Here is a 22,530-nt window from a genome sequence, read left to right as displayed (position 1 = left end):
ATAACTCAACGAGGACAGATTTGGCTTTAAAGAGGCTTGTGTTTGCTGCTTGTTTCTTCCTTGCTTTTATCATTAGTAGTGTTTTGGCTATAAATCTGTATATTTTAAAATTGAAATAATCATTTCAAAAATAAAAAGCAGTCGAAGACTAGGAGAGGAATGTCAACAATCCCTCCCAGGGTCTTTACATTTGTTCAACTTGTATATGTCTCCTCGGGATGAGAGAGAAAATCAAATCCGTTTGCATTTAGAGGTGACCCTGATCTGCACCTTCCAAAACAAGGTGCCAACGAAAACTTAATCATCCTTCAAAATTCACACGTCTCCAAATTTTGCAGTGCCCTTCTCCAAACAAGCTATGTGCATGTGAGAGAGCATGGACGGGGGTGGGGGGTGGGAATCACATATTAGTGAAAATGACATTGAAAAGGCGCTTGCAAAAATATGTGTATTAGGAGAAATTTGCACTAAGATGCTGAAGAAAATTCCTGAGGGCTTCTTTTTAAAGAAGACTTTGCAAACTGATGTGGAAATGTGGAGAAATGAACTTATGAATGGAAAAATGAAAAACTGGAAGAATCAAAAACTGGCAGAGTCAACCATCCCTAATGGCTCCCCATCTGGGCCCTCGAACAAGTGAACTAGGAGGGCTGTTAAATTCTCAGGAAGCCATTTGTGAAGTACTAGAATTTAGTTATAATCATATCTAATTATAGAGTGTCATGTGTTGGCATTGTTTGACACATTTAAAATAAATAATTTTTTAAAGGAAAGTTGACAAAATGTTTTGCAAATGAGCTAGCATTGCGAGTTAAAATATAACACATGATTTTAGCCAATTAAGGATGTGTGAGTTGTTCTATGTGTCAGCTTTCTTTCTGCTGCCAACATCCGGGGGTAAACAAACTCAGAATGCCATTTCTTTGGATCGTGTTTGGTTTAAAACTGATGTAATAATGTGAGGCAATCTAGCAGCTTAGGTTTGTTGGAATAGGCTCCATGGGTTGTTACTCAGGAAAGCTTGTTCACTGAAATGTTCATAAAATTGCCCATCAGTTTAAATACAGTTGGAGAGTTCAGCTACAAAAGGGAAATTATTGTGAAAGTTTTATCTATCCTCTTTCTCACATTTCTGACACTGCAAAGTGAAGCCACAGAAAGCTGGTGTGTTAAGATTTCTTCAAGCTGATTAATTTTATGGCTATCCAAAGTGCTCCGGTTTTAAATGAATTGTTTGAATACTAAATTATGCAGCTTTACGATCCAGGAGATAAGCTGGATTCTAAAGATGCCTCTGAGACTTCACAAAGACTGCATTAGGAGCTCATTATTGCCGGCACATTTAACATGGTTAAAGTAGGGGAAAATAGCCATTAAGTTAATTGTAATAGTTAAACTGCATTAATTTGAAAAACTGCTCTGGAAAATGCTCATACAGGAGGACAGCTTATTTTTCTTTTCATTTCACCTGCGTTTGTGAATATGACAAAAAGTGAAGGATGGTTAAAAGCATTTTTGGCCCACCCCTTGCATTTTGAAGAAATGCGCGAAGCACTGCTGATCACTGTGATCTGTGCCAAGAAGTTTTAGAAGAATCAAGATGGTGCAGTGAAGATTTCAAAATGGTGCACTCATCTTGGAGTGAGATTAAAATGAAGTGCTAAACAAAGCCATTCACCGTGTTTCTTTCTGCCCTTCCTCTTTTCCCCTACATGACATCATTGAAAATCGAGAGCGACATTTCAAAGCCCTAGTATTCGGAATATGTTCAAGATGAAATGGCAAGCAATGGGAATGTTGATTTTACAAGGATTTATTGTTGCCTTTGCATAACAATCAGAGGCAGCGGTGGTTCTCCTGAGGGTCATGGGATGGCATTGCAATGTGGGAGGGGTGCAGTATCTTCTGGCTTCTGCTTCCTTCCCTAAATACTGTGTCTGTTTGAAATGATCCTCTGTTTACCTCCCACTTCCCTGCCCGGCATACTCTTACTTTTCTGACTGCACTAGTAGTGTCAAGAGGGAGGGAGATTTCTCTCCTGTCTGCATTCTAGTGCAGCACACCAGTCACAAGACATCTTGGGGCAATAGAGATCACTTTGCATGATGAGTTTGTTCAGATTTTTGATGCTGCTGTATTTACTGCATTATTTATCTTAGCTGTGAGTCCTGGAAGACCCACAGCCTGCCTTGCAGGCCTTTTCCCCCATGGCCTGGGAGGGCAAGGCCTGACTGACTCCAGCTGCAAAAACTGAGGTAGCTGAATAGACTATTGGGCTGGGGTATTGCTTCGATGGGGTTGTTGTTGCTGTTTTTGATATTATCTTTTTGTATTGTTATGATGCTTTATGTGGAAGGTTTTGGTTGTGTTCCTTTTGTTGTTTTATTTATTGTTTATGACAAATTTTGTTGCATTTTTAATTGTGTGGTTTTTTTCGTGTTGTAAGCCACCTTGAGCATGGTTTTCACTGTGGAAAGGCGGCATACAAATAAAATGATGTATGAATGTATTTTATTGGGAATTGTATTGAGATATTCTTATGCCAAATATTATAAATGTCCTCATAAACTACATCTCCCACCTAGCAGGTTGCACAGCTGAGATGAGGAGGCGGAGAGTCAGGTGCTTCCTTCCTCCTGCTCATCATCTTTGGAGCACCATCGGAAGTTATCTGTGTGAGAGGGAAGGCAGGCCTGAGGGGTGGTGTGTTGGGGAGGAGGACAGCTATTGGGGGATTGGGAAGTAGGGGTAGGTTTAAGAATTTATTTAGATAAGCTTTTTTTAAAACAACAACACCTTTTTTTAACAAACAACAGAGAAGTGCAGCTATCAATAATGCAGAACTCTTGTTTTTCCTATGCTTGGTCACTGTAACCTTGATGGTTTATTGCAACTATTTGAATTTAACTCCATTGGAAAGCATTGGGCTTGAGGTGATATAGTTCTGCCTGTGGTTTTCATACCTGTGGCCCATTCACATCTGCAGGTCTTCAAGTGATGGACATGCATCACTTGAACACAACTGATGTGTTCATTAATCTCCATCAAGCCTGACATGTTTGTCAGTGAGGACAATGTGGCTTGCGCCTTTTTGACTCTTCAGATAATGCATGTTTTACAGAACTCCAGATGTCTGCACTCAATAAAACATTTGACAAAACTGAAACAAAGCAAAAAACCCCTGATGTGACCTTTACTAGCCCTAAATTGTGTGTGTGTCCACAGAAACTTGTACTTACAATGTAAGTGCATTTTTCTGACCCTTTTCTAGTTAGATTAGTGATTTCAGTATAAAGGGGGTGGGTGGGTTTCTGGTTAACAGGGAGCAGGCATTGGAGGCCTCCTGAAGAAGGACGTGCCAAGGAGCCAACAGCTCTGAAGATCCCCATGTTGTATTAACCATTGCTTACCCATATAGTGAAACTTTATTCCAAGTCAAGCAGTGGCTTCCAGCTTACTTCTATAAGTGCCCAAATTGGCTGAAAGTCTCTTTTCTTGCTTAGCTAGTTTAGCATAAAATAGCTAATTAACATTGTCAGCAGAAGATTAGTTGTTAGGCACTTACAGGATGACAGCCTTAATCCCCATTTTATCGCTAAATGAGAAAGCCTCTGTATCCAAAATGTGCTTATTTCTTGGAAGCAGCCTCACATATACAGACTTGCTGACAAGTACAAAGTGGGAGAAGCAAAGTGCATTCTGGGTAAACGTGTGGTGATGAGGAAACCAAGCACCTCATTAGTATGCACTTGCTTTTTGTAAGCAGCAGCTAGAGAAATGCAATACTAAACTTTAAGCTGATTTGCCCTGCTCAGTTCAGTGGGACCAAATCAACATAAACCAAAGTGTTCTAATATAAGAAGGAGGTTGTGGATGGTCAGGTGTCTTATTTTTGCAAAGGACAGTCCTCTATTTGAAGGATACCAGACTAAGCAGGCACATAGGTCACCTGCCCACAACCTCCCCTGCTAAAGTGAGATATATGCAAATCTGTGTCATCCTTCCTTCTCTTTTTGGGTAATGTGTAAGATTCTATCCACCCACATGTTTTAAACATTTCTTCTCCCCCTGCAAGTTCAGGGAAACCTCAGTTCAACTGGAGCAGGTCTGCAATACCCACCCAGTTAGTGGTGCGGAATTTATACCAACTGCCACCTTGTTTCCAAGCTCAATTCAAAGTGCTGGTGTCAATCCTAGTCAGAGGTTGGAGGACCTGCTAGAGCAGATTTTAGGGGTGGGCAAGGAGAGAGGAGTGAAACCCTCACTCACTTATGTTGAATACAACCTCTTTTATGCTTTTTTTAAAGGAACTATCTAACTTTTTCTGTGCTTTGGCAGAATGTGTGTTTGTTAGCTCTTTCTGAGGGAATGAAGCCTGCCAAAACTGAGAACAAGAGCTTCAGTGGTTTTCCAGGCACCAGGGAGACACCCTCTGCTCCTTACCCCTGGCATCTCCAGGTAGATTCCTGCCTGAGATCCCGGAGAGCTGCTGCCAGCCAGTGCAGACAATACTAAGATGGGCCAATGGTCTGGTTCATTATAAATTGGAAGTTGAAGGGAAAAATATTGAGAACACAGTAGAAATTAGAAAATGTTTTCAGAGGTATTTTAAACAACTATACATACAAGGGCCTCAGAAAGAGTTTGATATAGACCAGTTTTTGAAAATAAATGGATTACCAAAAATCTCGCAAGAAAATAAGACAATCTTGAACTATAAAATTACAGATCAGGAGGTGGAAGGTGCCATTCAGAATATGCAGTTGGGAAAATCTCCAGGGCCGGATGGTTTGACCTCAAAATATTATAGAACTTTGAAGGATTGGATAATTCAACCACTAAAGGAGGTTTGCAATGAAATCATGGAGGGGGGAAAGGCGCCAGAGTCGTGGAAAGAAGCATATATTACACTCATACCAAAAACTGAGTCTGAAAAGACACAACTTAAGAACTACCGACCCATATCCCTGTTAAATGTGGATTACAAAATTTTTGCTGATATTTTGGCAAGGAGGTTAAAAAAAGTATTAAAGGAAGTGATACATAAGGACCAAGCTGGCTTTCTTCCAGGCAGACATTTGTCTGATAACACGAGGAATATAATTAATATTTTGGAAAAGTTGCAAGAGGATATTAACACTAAAGCAGTTCTAATTTTTGTGGATGCCGAGAAAGCCTTTGACAATATTTCTTGGAGTTTTATGAGGAAAAATCTTCAGGGGATGGGGGTCGGTCAAGGGTTTGAAAATGGTATAAGTGCAATTTACTCAGAACAAAAGGCTAAATTAATAGTCAACAATGTGGTGACTGAGGAATTTAAGATAGAGAAAGGGACACGACAAGGGTTGCCCAATTTCCCCATTACTTTTCATTTCCGTCCTGGAGGTTTTGTTAAATATGATAAGAAGGGACCATTTGATTAAAGACATAACGGTCAGAGCCAAACAATACAAATTGAAAGCTTTTGCAGATGATCTAGTATTGACATTACAGGAGCCAGAATCTAGTGTTAAAAGAGTATTAGAATTGATCCAGGAGTTTGGTCATGTGGCAGGATTTAAGCTGAATAAGTAAAAAACCAAAGTTCTTGAGAAAAACTTAACAATGACTGAAAGAGAGAGGTTTCAGAATGAGACAGGTTTAACAGTGGTCAAGAAGGTGAAATATTTGGGGATCAATATGACAGCTAAAAATGGGAACTTATTTAAGGACAACTATGAAAAATGTTGGTCAGACGTTAAAAAGGATCTAGAAATATGGTCAAATTTGAAGCTTTCCTTGCTGGGTCGAATTGCTGTTATCAAGATGAATGTATTGCCAAGAATGTTGTTTTTGTTCCAATCGTTACAAATTTTGGACAAAATGGACTGTTTCAAGAAGTGGCAGAGAGACATTTCTAAATTTGTCTGGCAGGGCAAGAAACCCAGAATAAAATTTAAAATATTAACCGATGCAAAAGAAAGAGGGGGATTTGCCCTGCCAGACCTTAAACTCTATTATGAATCAGCAGCTTTCTGCTGGTTGAAGGACTGGCTGCTTCTTGAGAACACAGACATTTTGGACTTAGAAGGTTTCAATAATGTTTTTGGGTGGCATGCATACTTATGGTATGACAAGGTTAAAGCACATAAGGCTTTTAAGAACCATATTGTCAGGAAAGCACTGTTTAATGTCTGGACACGTTACAAAGACTTACTTGAAAACAAAACCCCAAGGTGGTTGTCACCAATGGAGGCAAAAGCTCAAAAAAAAAAACCTCAATATGGAGGCCAAGTGGCCAAAATATTGGGAGATTTTAGAGCAAGAAGGAGACAAATTGAAATTGCAGAGTTTTGAGAAATTAAAAGATAGAGTGCGAGATTGGCTTCATTATTTTCAAATAAGAGGGGCATACAATTTAGACAAAAAAAATTGGCTTCCAGGTGGAAAAATCAAAGTTGGAAACAGAATTGTTAGACCCCAATACCAAGATACTTTCAAGAATGTATAACTTGCTGTTAAAATGGAATACTCAGGATGAAACAGTCAAATCTGCTATGATTAAATGGGCACAGGACGTTGGTCATAACATTATGTTTGCTGACTGGGAACAGTTGTGGACCACAGGTATGAAATTCACGGCATGTAATGCCCTTAGAGAGAATATTATGAAAATGATTTATAGGTGGTACATGACACCAGTCAAGCTTGCAAAAATCCACCATTTGCCCGATAATAAATGTTGGAAATGTAAAGAAACTGAGGGTACATTGTTTCACCTTTGGTGGACGTGCCCAAGGATTAAGGCTTTCTGGGAAATGATATATAATGAATTGAAAAAGGTATTTAAATATACCTTCCTGAAGAAACCAGAGGCCTTTCTTCTGGGCATTGTCGGCCAGTTGGTGTTAAAGAAGGATAGAACTTTCTTTATGTATGCAACAGCAGCAGCAAGATTACTCATCGCGAAATATTGGAAAACACAGGAGCTACCCACACTGGAAGAATGGCAGATGAAGGTCATGGACTACATGGAATTGACGGAGATGACTGGCAGAATCCGTGACCAGGGAGAAGAGTCGGTGGAGGAAGACTGGAAGAAATTTAAAGATTACCTGCAGAAGCACTGTAAAATTAAGGAATGTTGAAATGACGTTTCGTTGAAAATAAGTGGTACTGGTAAAGAGATGCTTAAGAAAATGTAAATAGGGATTGATAATTGGAAATGGATATTTATAATAATAGGTTAATATATGGAGTAAGGATAAACGTTAGAGGGTAAGGATTTGCTGAATTTAATATTTGAATTGGAATACAAAATGGGAGGTGTGAGGAGGTCAAGAAACTAGTGAAGAAAATATAAGATTTGAAAATATTAATCTATTTTTTGTTTTTAGCTCTGAACTTTGGTGTTTTTCTTTGTCTTTATTCTTTATTCTTTATTTTTCTTTTCTTTCTTCTATCAACTGTTTTTCTACTGTGTATTTTTTATTGGTTTTGCTTTTCTAGTTTAAATGTTGGAATTGGTTTTTATTGTCTGTGAAACATTAATAAATATCATTTAAAAACAACAACAAAACAATGGTCTGGTTCATTATAAGACAGCTTTCTATGTTTCTACATATAGGCAAAGCTTGTGTGTCTGAACCTGAGCAGTCAGTGACTGCGATTCCCACTGCTGTTGCATTCCCAATAAAAGGAAAGGAGAAGCCTCTGTGTTTATTTATTATTTATTTTGAAAACCTATATCCCACCAATATTTTAGGAGAAATTCAAGGCAGCTGATGGTAAATAAATGTCAGTAATAAAATATAAAACGATCCAGACCAACCTCGGCCCTCCAGATGTTTTGAGACTACAATTCCCAGCATCCCTGACCACTGGTCCTGCTAGCTAGGGATCATGGGAGTTGTAGGCCAAAAACATCTGGAGGGCCGGCGGCTTCCGGGGGCGGCGCGAAACTGTAATGGCGGTCCTCTTCGAGCTCTGAAGAGGGGCTCCGCGGAAAAGGGTCGTTCGCTGCGGCATAGCGACGACCCATCAAGATAAACCACGGGTAGAGTGAGCCCGTGGCCGTGGGACTCGGCGGGCACCAGAAGCTGCTCCGAAAACACAGAAGGGACCCCGTAAGGAGACCCGGAGTGAAGGAGGGGTAGCGGTGCTGTGAGTTCATCGCTCTTTCCGCGGAAGTGAAGCCGCGCGGCTGTTACAGATGAGCGCTGATCCTTCTTCCTAAAATCAACACCAAACTGCAAGCAACATACCCGTGAGTAAAGGGGTTTAATATTTGGCAAAAGAATTTCGCTAATTTGGCTGAAAGCGGGAGACGAGAAAAGGGAAGTCCGTCTTCCGACATTGCTGACAAGATCAAAGCAAAGCTTTAAAAAGCGGAAAGCGCTTGAAACGGGACTGTGGGAAGCTTCAACTTTTTCGTGCTATCAGATCTGCTTGCTTTCTTTTCCTAAACTGAAGGTGGAAATGGACTTTGACTAAAAGAAGTAGTAAATGGGGATCTTCCTCCTATCTTTTTTCGTCTTTGGGCTGTATTTTTAAGGAGCCAGATCGTCGGGCTGCCAGAGAGGGAGACTGTGTCAAACTGCGGAAACAGTTGCAAAAACTTTGTTGGAACGTAACTGTTACATTTGAGCAGAAAAGACTGGATGGGATACTGTTGCAAGCACCTCTTGTGAAATTTTGTTGAACTATAAAAGGTGCCTGGGGGAACTTTGAGTTTTTGAAGGGACTGATGGACTATTGGATTTATTGACTTGAAATAATTTGGAACTTTAATGGCGGATTACTTCCTTCTTTGTCTCTGAAACCTGGTGGCACTCCCCCTACAGGGCTTTCGGATTATAAAATCCTGGGAACTGACTTTTGTTTTGAATTCCACTTTACTGGTTGTTTACTTCTGAATTTGTCTCTCCCATGGAACAATAGATAATCTGACCTTGAACACTGACAGATGTGTAATGAGTGGTGCAGGGAGAACAAGAGCATCTAAAGCTAAGGAATCTAAAGAGGCTAAGGAAAAAGAAAGAGAAAGAAAACCAACACAATTTGTACAAACAACACTGACCCAAGGACGCCGATCGTCGGTTCCAGCTGTACTGGTATCTCAGAGGGAAGGGGAAATAACAGAGAAGTCCACTGAAGAAGTTATGGCAGCAGGTGGGTCAGACACATTATTAAAACAAATATTGGAGCAACTATCAAGTTTAAACCAGAAAGTGGACGACCAGTCTTTGAAAATAGATAAAGCGACCTCTTCGATTCAAAAACTGACAGAACAAGTTTCCCAGCACACACAGGCTATTGAGAATTTGCAAGGAGCAACAGCGGAAAATCGGGAATTAGCTGGAGAAGCAATTCAGAAAGTGGGAGCTTTACAAAAAGAAGTTGAAGAAATTAAAGGAGAAGTCAAGCCCCTGCACAAACAGGTGGGTGAACAACAAATCTATCTGTCAATGGTGGAACTGAAAAATCGCGAGAGCAACATCAAATTGAGAGGCATCCCGGAACTCGAGCAAGGAGACCTGATTGGATACTTGACGCAGGAATTCACGAAGTTCTGGGGCTTAAAGGAGGACACAGATTTCAAGATTGTCTCGGCATATAGACTGGGAAGATTGGTAAGGAAAGACAGATCCAGAGACTGTTTGATAATTTTAAGATCAAAGGAAGAGAGAGACAAGATCCTAGGTCTACACTTCAAAAAAGCAATTGAAATACAAGATAAAAGGGTGGAAATTTATAGAGATATTCCGAGACAGTTGCTGGACCTCAGAGCCACCTACTCAGAACTAGCAAAATTGCTGAGACACAACGCAATTCCCTATAGGTGGGAGTTTCCACAAGGATTATCCTTCACTTACAAAGAAAGGAAGGTTAAAATTAGAACACCTGAAGATAACCAAAAGTTCCTTCACGACCACGGAGAAGATCTCCAAAAAGGAGTGGATTGGCTTCCAGCTTTACCAGTACCAATACTGCCTGGAAGCGGGCCAACGCCTGCACCCTCGGGATCTGAGCAAAAGGAAGACACCTCATCCTAAGAACATCTGAATTAGAACAGGATGTCTCTGCAGCTACTTAGTTGGAACATAAATGGCGGGAATTCTCCGGAAAAAAGAAGGAGGATATTTCATATCCTGAAAAAAGAACAATTGGATGTAATATGTCTTCAAGAAACACATGTGACTAGGCTCCACAGGAAAGTATTAATCAATAAAAGACTTGGCCAGGAATTTATCTCATCAGATAAAGTTAAAAAAAGAGGCGTTGTAATTTATGCAAAGGAGAACCTGTCACCAAAATTTCTATTCAAAGATGATCATGGAAGAATTCTCGCAATTGAAATCCAAACACAAGGGGAAAAGATTTTGATATTAGGAGTTTATGCGCCAAATGATGGAAAATCAGAATTCTATAAGAAGCTGCATGAGACAATGATGGACTATTTGGACTATTCTAACATTATTGTGATGGGAGATATGAATGGGGTGGTGTCTACAAACATGGACAAATCCCAAAATCAAAACTTAACAACAGACGGCAGACTCCCTAAAACCTTTTTTGAAATGACAGACAATATGGACTTGATTGACATTTGGAGGACAAGGAACCCCTTGGGTAAAGAAGGAACCTTCTTCTCTGAGGCCCACTTGTCATGGACACGAATTGACCAAATTTGGATATCTAGAGGGCTGGCTCCGAAAACAAGAAAAGTGGAAATCTGCCCAAAAACCTGCTCCGACCATAATGCCTTAAAAATGGAATTGAGACTTTTTCCAACTGGATCCTTCAGGTGGAGGATGAATGACACCTTGCTAAGAGATCAAGAGATTGTTAAGAAGGCCCAAAAAACGTTAAAGGACTACTTTGAAATAAATTTGAACACTACGGTGGAGAAAAGAACAATCTGGGACGCAAGTAAAGCCGTAATGAGAGGGTTTCTGATACAACAGAATACAATAAAGAGGAAATTTTGGAATGGAAAAAAAGAAAAAATTCTAGAGAAAATAAGCGAAGGAGAGAAAAAGTTGAGAACCAAACCAAAGTCAAAAGAGGTGCTAAGAGAGATCAAATTCCATCAAGCACAATATTCGAAACTGATCAATCAAGAGATTGAGTGGAAAATTAAACAAATGAAGCAGAGATCGTTTGAATCAGCAAATAAATGTGGAAAGTTGCTAGCTTGGCAGCTGAAAAAAAGACAAAAGTTAAATACGGTTACAAACTTGGAGATTCAAGGAAAAATAGTTCAGAAACCAGAAGAAATAAGAAAGTGCTTCCACAGATACTTCAAAGAACTTTTCGCACAGGGGCCTCAGAAAGAACCGGAAATAGATCAATTTTTGAGGATAAATGGACTACCTAAAATAAGTCAAGATAAAAGATCAATTCTTAACAGCAAGATAACTCAACAGGAAATTGAAGGTGCCATCCAGAACATGCAGCTGGGCAAATCTCCAGGCCCGGATGGACTTACCTCCAAATATTATAAGACTTTGAAGGACTTCTTGATACAACCGTTGTTGGAGGTTTGTAACCAGATCATGGAGGGGAGAAAGGCACCGGAAACGTGGAAAGAAGCATTCATCACATTGATTCCCAAGTCAGAAAGGGAAAAGACTCAGCTTAAGAATTACCGTCCCATCTCACTCCTGAATGTGGATTACAAAATATTTGCAGATATTTTAGCAAATAGACTTAAAAATGTACTAAATGAAGTAATTCACAAGGACCAAGCAGGCTTTCTCCCTGGCAGACATATGTCTGACAACACTAGGAACATTATTGATATACTGGAGTTGTTGCGAATTAGAAACACAAGGGCCGCTTTAATTTTTATTGATGCGGAGAAAGCATTTGACAACATTTCTTGGATGTTTATGAAGAAAAACTTGAAAGGGATGGGAGTGGGACGGGGGTTTGAAAATGGACTAGAAGCAATCTATTCAGAACAAAAAGCTAAATTGATAGTGAACAATGTGGTATCGGAGGAACTCCAAATTGAAAAAGGGACACGACAGGGGTGCCCTTTATCCCCTCTGTTATTTATTTCTGTTCTGGAGGTTCTGCTGAATATGATCAGGGAGGACCAGTTGGTGCAGGGTATAGTGGTCGGAGCGAAACAATACAAACTGAAAGCTTTTGCAGATGACCTAGTCATCACAGTACAGGAGCCAGAATCTAGTACAAAAAGAGTTCTTGAACTTATTTTGGAGTTTGGTCGGGTGGCGGGATTCAAGCTAAACAAACAAAAAACTAAGGTTTTGGCCAAAAATTTGACGCCTACAGAGATAGAGGGGTACCAGAAAGAGACAGAGCTAAGTGTGGTTAAAAAAGTGAAATACCTGGGGGTATCTTTGTCCACCAAAAACTTAAATCTATTCAAAGATAATTATGAAAAATGTTGGTCGGAAATCAAAAAAGACTTGGATATTTGGTCAAGATTGAAACTTACCTTGTCAGGTCGAATCGCAGCTATAAAGATGTGTGTTTTGCCAAAAATGTTATTCTTATTTCAAACCCTCCAGGTCGTGGACAGAATGGAATGCTTTGGAAAATGGCAGAAGGATATCTCTAAGTTTGTCTGGCAGGGCAAAAAGCCCCGAATTAAATTCAAAATACTAACTGACTCAAAAGAAAGAGGGGGGTTTGCCCTGCCGGATTTAAGGTTGTACTACGAGGCTGCAGCCTTCTGCTGGCTGAAGGATTGGTTTTTGTTGGAAAACACCGATGTCCTAGATCTGGAAGGGTTTGACAATGTTTATGGTTGGCATGCATACTTGTGGTATGACAAGGCGAAGGTTCATAAATTGTTTAAAAACCATATTGTCAGAAAATCAATTTTTGCCGTCTGGATGAAGTATAAGGACTTATTAGAAAGCAAGACCCCGAGGTGGTTATCACCAGTGGAAGCCAAGATCTCTAAAAAAAGGCCCAATATGGAGGCCTACTGGCCAAAATATTGGGAATTGATTGAAAGAGTTGGAGATAATTGGAAGCTCCAAAGCCAGGACAAACTAAAAAATAAGGTGCGAGATTGGTTACATTATGCTCAAATGCAAGAGGTATTTAAAATGGATAAAAAAGTGGGTTTCCAGTTGGAGAAATCGAAACTGGAGACAGAGTTACTAGAACCAAAGACTAAGGTACTTTCGAGGATGTATGACTTGCTGCTTAAATGGAACACACAGGATGAGACAGTTAAATCTGCTATGATAAAATGGGCACAGGATGTAGGACACAACATTATGTCTGAGGACTGGGAAAGGTTATGGAACACCGGTATGAAATTCACGGCATGTAGTGCCTTGAAAGAGAACATTATGAAAATGGTATACCGGTGGTACATGACCCCAGTCAAGTTGGCTAAAATATATCATCTTTCTGATAATAAGTGTTGGAAATGCAAGGAGGCAGAAGGGACATTCTTTCACCTCTGGTGGACCTGCCCGAAAGTAAAGGCCTTTTGGGAAATGATACATAATGAGCTGAAAAAGGTATTTAGATATACCTTTTCTAAGAAACCAGAGGCCTTTCTTCTGGGCATGGTGGACCGGAAGGTGCCAAAGAAGGATAGAACCTTGTTTATGTATGCAACTACAGCAGCTAGGATTCTTATCGCAAAGTTCTGGAAGACACCAGATTTACCCACACTGGAGGACTGGCAGACGCAGCTGATGGACTACATGGAGTTGGCAGAAATGACTGGCAGAATTCGAGATCTGAGCGAAGAAACAATGGAGGAGGACTGGAAAAAATTTAAGGACTATTTGCAAAAATATTATAAGTTGTATGAATGTTAAGATTGTGTACGATTAAGAAACGTTATGCTTCTGCAATTTAGTTAAGTAAATGATAAAGTAAGTATTGATGGGAAAAAAAAGAGACAAATTAGAAACAAAATATTATGTTTATTAAGAGTGTTAAAACTAAATTACAAATTTTCAAAATTTGGTAACATAATAAATTTAAAGGTATAATAAGATGGGAAACAAGATAACAAATTGCTGAACTGGTTAGAACAATGAATGCAATGCCGAGAGGATGCGAGGAGGTCCAAAAGCGAATTGTCGAAGGACATTATGAAAAATTCTTAACTTTTTCTTCTTTTTCTTTTCTTTTCTTTATATATAAAAAATGTTTCTTGCATGTTGTTATGTAAACAAATCTGTTAACCTATGGAAAGAAACGCAATAAAAAATTTTTATAAAAAAAAAACAAAAACATCTGGAGGGCCGAAGTTGGGGAAGCCTGATCCAGACCTATACCCTGTAACTTGCCTAGGAAGTTTCATGGACTGGACCCAGGGCTCCCAATCCCAGGCATGAAAGGGTGAAACCTTTCACATTGTTTGTCTTGCTGCCACCATTCCCCGATCCCACAGCTGTGGTTGCACATATCACTCCTAGCTTCCACTTCCAACACCTCACCTTAGGATTAAGGGATCATGTGAAGCTTAGAAAAGCAGTTTGCTTGCCACCCCATTCACCCCCCTGCAGGAAGTAAGGATAGACCTGAGTGATGGCATAATCACCCCCTGTACAAGTCAGGTGGAGGGTATGCAAATTATGCTGTCTCAAGTGGCAAGTCCTCTGCCAGGAAGGACTCATCCATCCCACAGCTTACTCTTGCGAGATTAGATCAAGCCCCAGAGAACATCTTGCTGCAGAAAGACGACCACCTTCCTCTTGTCCAAACAAAGCTTTTGTTTTATAAAACCAAGAATAAGACCCCAATATTCAGTGCTATTCAGTATGGCAAATGTTCCTTTAACTGGAAAAGCTTTAAGGTCAAATTTTATTCCCCCTCCACAAAACTCCTATTAAGGGTGGGATGTGGCTTTGAAACTGTTGGAGCGAACAATGGTACTGCCATTTCCTTGAAAACTTAAGCGTCTGCAAAATGCCATTAAGAGAGAAATTTTAAATTAGACACTCAATTAGTTAGTGATGTGGTGTAAGCACTTTTGGTGCTGGGAAGGGAAGAGAAATAGGCTGCCATTTGCCTCTCTCTCTTCCACTTTCCCCTTTGCACTTAGGAAGGACAGTCTAATTACAATGGTCAGAGTGGATGCCCTCTGCTCTCCTGTATGGCACAGAATGCTGTAAGTCTCACTGCAAAGGAAATACCAGGCAGCTTAAAAGCAGAGCTTTTCCAATTGGAACTTCTAACAGTATGGCTTATCTAGGTTGGAAACATCTTCCCTTTCAAATTCTTGCTCTGACATTGCTTCATTTAAGATTGTGCTTGTAACTGGGAAGTAAAGGCTTCTTGCTGTCTGAGAGATAGTGCAGAAGACTCTCTGGACATCAAACGCAACATGTCAAGTTGCCTTATCCTGAGTCAGTCTAGTTCCATTTGTTGTGAATGGCAACTGCACTCCGAGGTCTTTCGCAGCCCTGAGAGCCCAAACCCTTTCAGTTGGAGATGCAGGGACAGTGCGCAGAACTTTCTGCAAGCAAAGGATGTGCTACACTGGGGATGCCAACAGGATTTTATGGGCCCAGTGCCATGTATATAGACTGGGCCCTTCAACCTACATGCAAAAGGGTTTGCATTCAATGTGCGTATCTTGTGTTCTCTTGTACACGTGGTTTGGAGAGCCAAAAAATAAATCATTGGCCACACATGTAATAAAATGTATGGCAGACAGAACGTGAACAAGATCAAGCTTTCCCCATAAATGTATGCTATACTAGGAAATGTTTGCCCTGTTGAATTTCTGCCTCACCCACAGCTGCTAAAGACACAAGACCTCTGCTTTCCCCAATGCCAACGCTAAATCAAAACAACCCTGTGGCTGCTTACCTGGGACTGGAGTAAGCTCTGTTAAACATGAGAAGAATTACTAAGCTGACATACATCCCACTGCACTGTAACGGAACTATACAGTTAAGTCTTAATGAGTGGCCAGTCTTAATGAGTGGCCCAATATCTTATTCAGGTTGGCACCCCTGCTTGCATGAACAAGGAGCCAGGGGGCAGAATGCAGAGAGAATGTAATTCGCAACTTGCAGAAGTCTATCACTAAATGCCAATTGATTCTTATACCTCGGGATCATGACGTATGTAGGCTTTTCCCTGATGCCTACCTCAGAGCATCAAAATTTATCTATGGAAAATGCTAATCCCCAAACAATTTCAAAGTCCAAGACAGCAAGAGGAAATTAAGCATTTATATCCATTGGACTATTGCACTGCAACTTCTGTTACAGGCGTGAACTGCTAATCTTTGCTTATTCAGGGAAAGTCCCATCCTGTTTGGTACATTTGACTAGAATCCCATGAAATATTATTTCCTCTTTCTCTCATAAGTTGATTGTAAAAAAAAAAAAAAAAAAACAACCCCAGCACACATACAAGGAAAATCATGGGCAGCTGCCTTTTCTGCTTTTTTAAAAAAATGCTATTAACAATGGCTTAAAACAATAAGGGCTTTTGCAAATAGCATATTAAGGGGAGATATGCACTCAGAGGGGTCTGTAATAAAAGCACAATCAGGAACCTTTGTAAGGAACAAGGCATCATTTTCCAGCTTTGCTACAATAATTGCATGTATGCCTCTTAAAATGGGATGAGGTTTTTATTTTTTAAGAATTTTAGAACTTTCCAATGCAAAACTGCCGAAATCAGGTGGTGAAGAATTATGTCACTCACTTGCTATGATTTCTTTCCAGTCCTGTAGTTATTTTAGAAATATTTATTAACCATGTTTCTCCACATTCTCATAACTAGAAATGTACGTCTCCAGAAAACAAGCACAGTTGGATTCTGGAAATATTTCAAAAACCTCCCAACACCAACAGCTGCCAACCAGTCTTGTAGAATCACTTGGGAAACATGGACAACAGGATGAACGAAAACTCTGCTAAAGGCAGTATAGTTCTGACTTTAAGCTTCGGTGTGTATGTGTTCCTTTAAATCCTGTTGCTTTTCATTATGCACTTTGAAAGCATCGTTAATTCTGAAGATATAATCTGAGGTCGATTAGCTCACCTATTGTGCATCTTGCTCATCTGGGAGAGAGAAGAAATCGCTTTCAGACCTACAGAAGTTTCACCCGTGTGCAGCTGTTGGTGAAACTCTTAGAGAGTTCCCTGGGCCAGTGGCAAAGCCTTTGACTTGTTGGATCATTCTGCTTCTGGGACTTCAAATGCTACAGGTTCTTTGTAATAGTATCTTACTTCAGCTTGGCACCTCCACATCCTGCTTGATAATGCCAGGAGTCTGAAGTCCTGTGGGAGGAGGATATGACAGAGTAGCCCAGAAATAACCCACTGTGCGGCCGCTCCCACACTGCTAAAGGAGCCTTTCATTTGAGCACAGGGTATATGAGGGGACTGGAGAGGTTAGGTCATTAATTGCGTTTAAACACACTGTTGGAGATATTTGCATCACTTACCTCTCATACCCTCCAACATTTCTCCAATGAAAATAGGAACGTCCTATTCTATTATTATTATTATTACTATTACTATTATTATTATTATTATTATTATTATTATTATTATTATTATTATTATTATATTCTGCCCATCTGTCTGGAATGCCCCAGCCACTCTGGATGGCTTCCAACAGTTATAAAAGCATAATAAAACATTAAACATTAAAAAAACTTCCCTTTACAGGGCTGCCTTCAGATGTCTTCTGAAGGTTGTATAGTTACTTATCTCCTTTGCTTGGGGGTCGCATAACTCCATGCCTTCCAACATTTCTCCACTGAAAATAGGAATGTTCTAAGGAAAAGCAGGACATTGCAAGATCAAATCAGAAACTGGGACGGCTTCTGTAAATCCGGGACTGGAAAATAGGGACACTTGGAGGGTCTGACCTCTTGGCCTACATAAATGTTTGCTTCAGCATTTGGTAGCTTAAAATAGTGGGCAGAAGCCAAAGACTTCATTATGGCTTCAAGCATGGATCCAGAGGCTCTGTGTGATGAGAGGAAGGCTGCATGAATATGCCTGCAACCCATAGTGTCCGTGTTTAGCCATCTGTGCTAGCCTTCTGCCAACCTACTTAGCTGTTTAGGTGAAGAATGCTGGCCTGGCCGAAGGGATGCTTGCCACCAGAGGAGGTTCTGTCATACATTCCACCCAAATTCTTGAGGGGGAAATGTTTCTCCTTTAAAGCAGTGACACTGGTGCCATTCAGTCTGATAACAGAACACATAGTAAAAAATAGCCAAAACAATAGAGCAAAACCTACACCCAAAAAATATTAAATTTGGGTAGAGGGGGAGAAATTATAGCACTGTTAGTCATGGGATGATATGCTGATCTGAATTTTATGTCACTAGAAAAACAGAAATGGGGGGGGGATATAGTGTTGTGACTACAGGTGCAGAGTTCAAGCACCACCTTTGGCAGCTGTTCTGGGGTCTCTGTGTGCATATATGAGAATTGCCATCTCTCTCCTAGTTGGCAGACACACTGCATCCCAGAGCTGGGGGAGAAGTAGCTGGAGGAGGAGGAGGAGAAGGAGAAGGAGGAGGAGGGCTCCATGACCTAGAAATGTTGGTGGTTGGACGGCTGGGGGTGGGCCTGTCCCAGAAGCTCCATCAGTGTTAGGATTGAGCTGTAAGCAGCAGTCAGAGATGAACTGGATGCCAGGAGCTACACTAAGGGATGAAAGTTGAGGGATGAAGCTGGAAGTTGGGGACCAAAGCTCAAGGCAGGAGGCAGAAGTCAGGACCAAAGAACCACAAAGGATACATGAAGACAGCAAAGGTCAGGAAGACCCTGGGCTCATCCATATTTAGCTTTACCCCACATTTCTAGGCACAGGTCAGGGCTTTCCAGGTCTGTGTCTGAACACTTTTTCTTTAGCCCCAGCACTTTCCTCGCAAAAGCTCGCTCTTTACCCCTGAAAACAATCCCACCGTGAACTGACCTTTGCTCCCATTCAGCATGAAAGCAGTGGGACAACAGAAAACGTGCTCAGACAGAGACCAGGAAAGTGTGGACCTGTGGGCCAAAAGGTAGGTGTGGATAAGCCCCTGTTGCCAAGTGAGGATTGGCTGGAACAGGAAGTCCGAGCTCAGTGCGGTGCTGATAATGCCAAGCTTGCAGGTTTGATCCCCATATGGGACAGCTGCATATTCCTGCCTTGCAGGGGGTTGGACTAGATGATCCCATGAGTCTATGATTCTTCTACTCCTTTTTTCCAGGAGGATTCAGTGGCCAGCCTCTGTGGCCACTGGCCAGTATTAGTGAGTGGGCAGAGAGTACTTCGTTACCCAGGGAGACACTGCAGTTTGGTGGCTGAGCACACGGGGATGCTGCACACAGACTCCAAGGTCATCGGTTCAAGTCCCAGCAGCTCCTGACTTTCAGTCTGCTGCTCTGCTTCATGGCGCAGGATCCTGTGTGTTGTGGTACAGGATCCCCCTTCAGGTCTGCGTGCTGCACCTCCCTTGGCCCCTATGGCTCCAGAATGGATCTAATCCCCCTAGTCAGTCATCTCCCACCCCAGTCCAGGGCATAGGTTGCAGCCTTGAAGGGATCCTGTCACCTTGATTCCTAACTGTGCCCAAGGATCAGCGACTCCCCCACTGCTCCCGGTTAAGGCTGATTTCTTGGCCTTCCATTTGGCTTGTTCCTGGGCTATACTTTGCTCTCTGTCAGGGTCCTCCTGACTCCTTCCCAGGCCTCCACATAGGGGACGCAAGAGCTTGACATGTGGGCATCAACCAGGTGGTTTACCTGATGGGCTGGAAGAGTGGCACCATGAAAGCTGGAGCACACAGAAGCTGCAGGGAACCTCCCACTGTCACTTTGGAATGAATGGTGCCCATAGTGATCTAGCTGATGACCTCAGTGCAAAAGGATCTGCTGCCCAGCCAGTTCTACAGTTCAGCCAGGGCCATAGTGACACATCGATGGTACAGACCATTGTCTGGTCCTAATGCAAGTTCAGACGTCTTCCTGAATCAAGCGAAGGAAGGCTCACTGCCATGATCCCACCATAAGTGTGTGCATAATGGAGTTTCCGATTCGAGGACAGAGGCAAGGCTTTAATAAAAATGTTCCAGATTGCTGTTGTTTACCACCAACTCACCTGCGTGTTTCATGTAATATTTTTAAGACAATTATTACGTTGAGATGGAGGACTAAAACACACAAATTAGCCTTAAAAGGGGAGGGGGGACTCCAACTTGTCAGGCAGTTTCAATCTGGCCAGATGGCAACACTGCTTGTGGCTGCTGTGTTTGAGTCACTGCAAATGTTACAAATCCGCAGATGAAAAATACTTCCAGTAGGAAAATCAGCATGCAGATTGCATGTAGACAGGTGCACGTGACCCTCATGTGTGCACTGCTGTGCACATCATTCTGCTGTGTGCATGCTTTGTGGGAATGCATGCATTCCAGATGCTTGCTTGTTTCTTTAGTGCATTTTTATCCTATTTTTATGCTAAAGACTCCAAGACAGTTTACAGTTCAAAACTGTGCAAATTATTCTCAAGGTGGCTTCTGGAGTTGAAGACACGTTTCTGTGGCCTGGGCTTTCTGGCCTCTGCCTTCCCACAGGGCGCACAGGTCTCAAGTGGTCCCAGATAAGGTGGAGAGGGGCTGTTGATTTGTTTTCTCTGGAGCCTTTGTGTTAAGTTGTGGGTGAACATATCAGACGACACAGCGATTCTTCAAACAGCTCTTGTTTATTCACAGGCCAGAACAGAACTGAACTGAAGGGCTCTGTCAGCCTGCTTATATAGAGCTCTAGTACCACGTAACTGTAACAATTTTCTAAAACTATCCAGTCACTGAACGTCACTTTTGATCCCTTATTTGCTGGCCCAGGGTGAGAACTTCAGTACATAACACTTTGCACACAGGTTGCTCTCCTGTAGCCCTAGAGAAGGAGTGGGACTGCTCCAATAGTTCTCTCAAGCTTTTTATGGTCCCTTCCAGAGGTGATGAGTCCATAGAATCATCGAATTGTAGAATTAGAAGAGAGCACAAGGGTCATCTCATACATCCATCTGAAATGCAGGAATCCTTTGCCCACAACCCTGAGATTAAGAGTCTCATGCTCTGCTGACTGAGAAATCCCAGTTTAGCTATTATATGATCCTTGAGTTGTCCTTCTTTTCTCATACAACTTTGAAAAACAGGCTTTGCACATTGGGCGCTATCTCAAGCACTAATGTTATGTCGGATGTTTGAATGCTTAAAGTAGCCACATGGGTGCTCAGTTCAAGTAGTCTGCATCTTCCTGCAAAAGATTATAGGAATTGTCTTCTTGAACAGGGAAGCCTGGGGTGTTGGGGGTTTTTTGTTTGTTGTTTTTGGCTGTCTTTGAAGCAGCCCAGACTATCTGAAACTGCAAACGGAGATAATCTTTTGCCAGCTGTTACCAAGATGGCATGCTGTTTGACAGGCAACTCCTTGGAAAATTCAATAAAATAGGCCAAACCTTTTTCCCCAACTAAAAAGGGAGGTGGTTGGAACACTTCTGTATGCTTGGCAAATCATTTGTGTGGGATCAAGTGGGACATGAATTTGAAGGAAATGCTGCTGGGATATGCCTTGCAAACTACTTTGTGCTTTGAAAGGATTCTTGACTTCAACTGGGAACCTTACAAGGTTCTCTTTGGTGTCCATTCTGACTGGTCATCTCTGGGATAATGAGGTGGCTTCCCTGTAGTTTTTTGTGGAGAAAAAAGGACAGCCAAAAATAGTCCTCTTGTCCATATCACTTTCAGATATCTTCACTCATATATCCATCTCATGAAAGCTAGGAGATAAATAAGCTTCAGTCCCCACATTAGTCTGGGAGGTATGGATCAGTTCAGTACAGTGGAACTCAGGTTGCGGACGTAATCCATGACGGAGGCACATCCACAACCTGCAGCGTTCGTAACCTGCAGCGCCACATCTGCGCACACGCATGATGCAATTTGGGGCTTCTGCGCATGCGCGAGCGGCAAAACCCGGAAGTAACCCTTTCTAGTACTTCTGGGTTTCCCATGGTCCGCAACCTGAAAACACGTAACCCGAAGTGTTTGTAACCAAAGGTACCACTGTACATATTTTAATTTACAAAGATTAAATTTCTCAGGCATCCCCAATGGCAATTGACTGAGCAGACTGTGGTTAGTTTGCTGCTTCTAACTTTTGCAAATACAGCAGTATAAACAGTGCCTTACAATGGATTATGAAGGTTGTACCCCCCCCCTAATCTCTGCCAAGCGGTAGCAAAATTCCAGGGGGTTCCAAGTATTTGCCCAGGGTTGTGTTTCTGTTGGGAAATCAATGCACTGTGGAAACTAGTGTCTTTAAGAAATATGGTTTATAGTACACATATTTATGCCTGGGTCTACTTTTGAGAGAGGTCACAGCATTCACATATCAGGAGGAGTCTTGTCCTTCATAGTAGACCAGCATTGGATTCCCAGACATCTCCCTGCTTGGTGTCAACATGTCTTCCAAGATGGTTCTGACCTTCACAGCAGCTCGTGGTATCCTTCATCTTCTTCACCAAACTCTAAATTTCAAAAGGATGCATTTTTCCACATCTTGTCCCCCATCCCAAG

General features: G+C 41.6%; 1 protein-coding gene across 1 annotated transcript in view; it reads left to right on the top strand.

The window, feature by feature from the left end:
• Positions 1 to 22,530, top strand: part of WDR1 (WD repeat domain 1) — a 369,582-nt gene that overhangs the window by 130,631 nt on the left and 216,421 nt on the right. The gene's annotated exons all lie outside the window — the stretch shown is intronic.

The sequence above is a fragment of the Podarcis bocagei genome (assembly GCF_964188305.1).
Source record: "Podarcis bocagei genome assembly, chromosome: 9".
NCBI lineage: Eukaryota > Metazoa > Chordata > Lepidosauria > Squamata > Lacertidae > Podarcis > Podarcis bocagei.
This window is presented reverse-complemented; position numbering and strand designations above follow the sequence as displayed.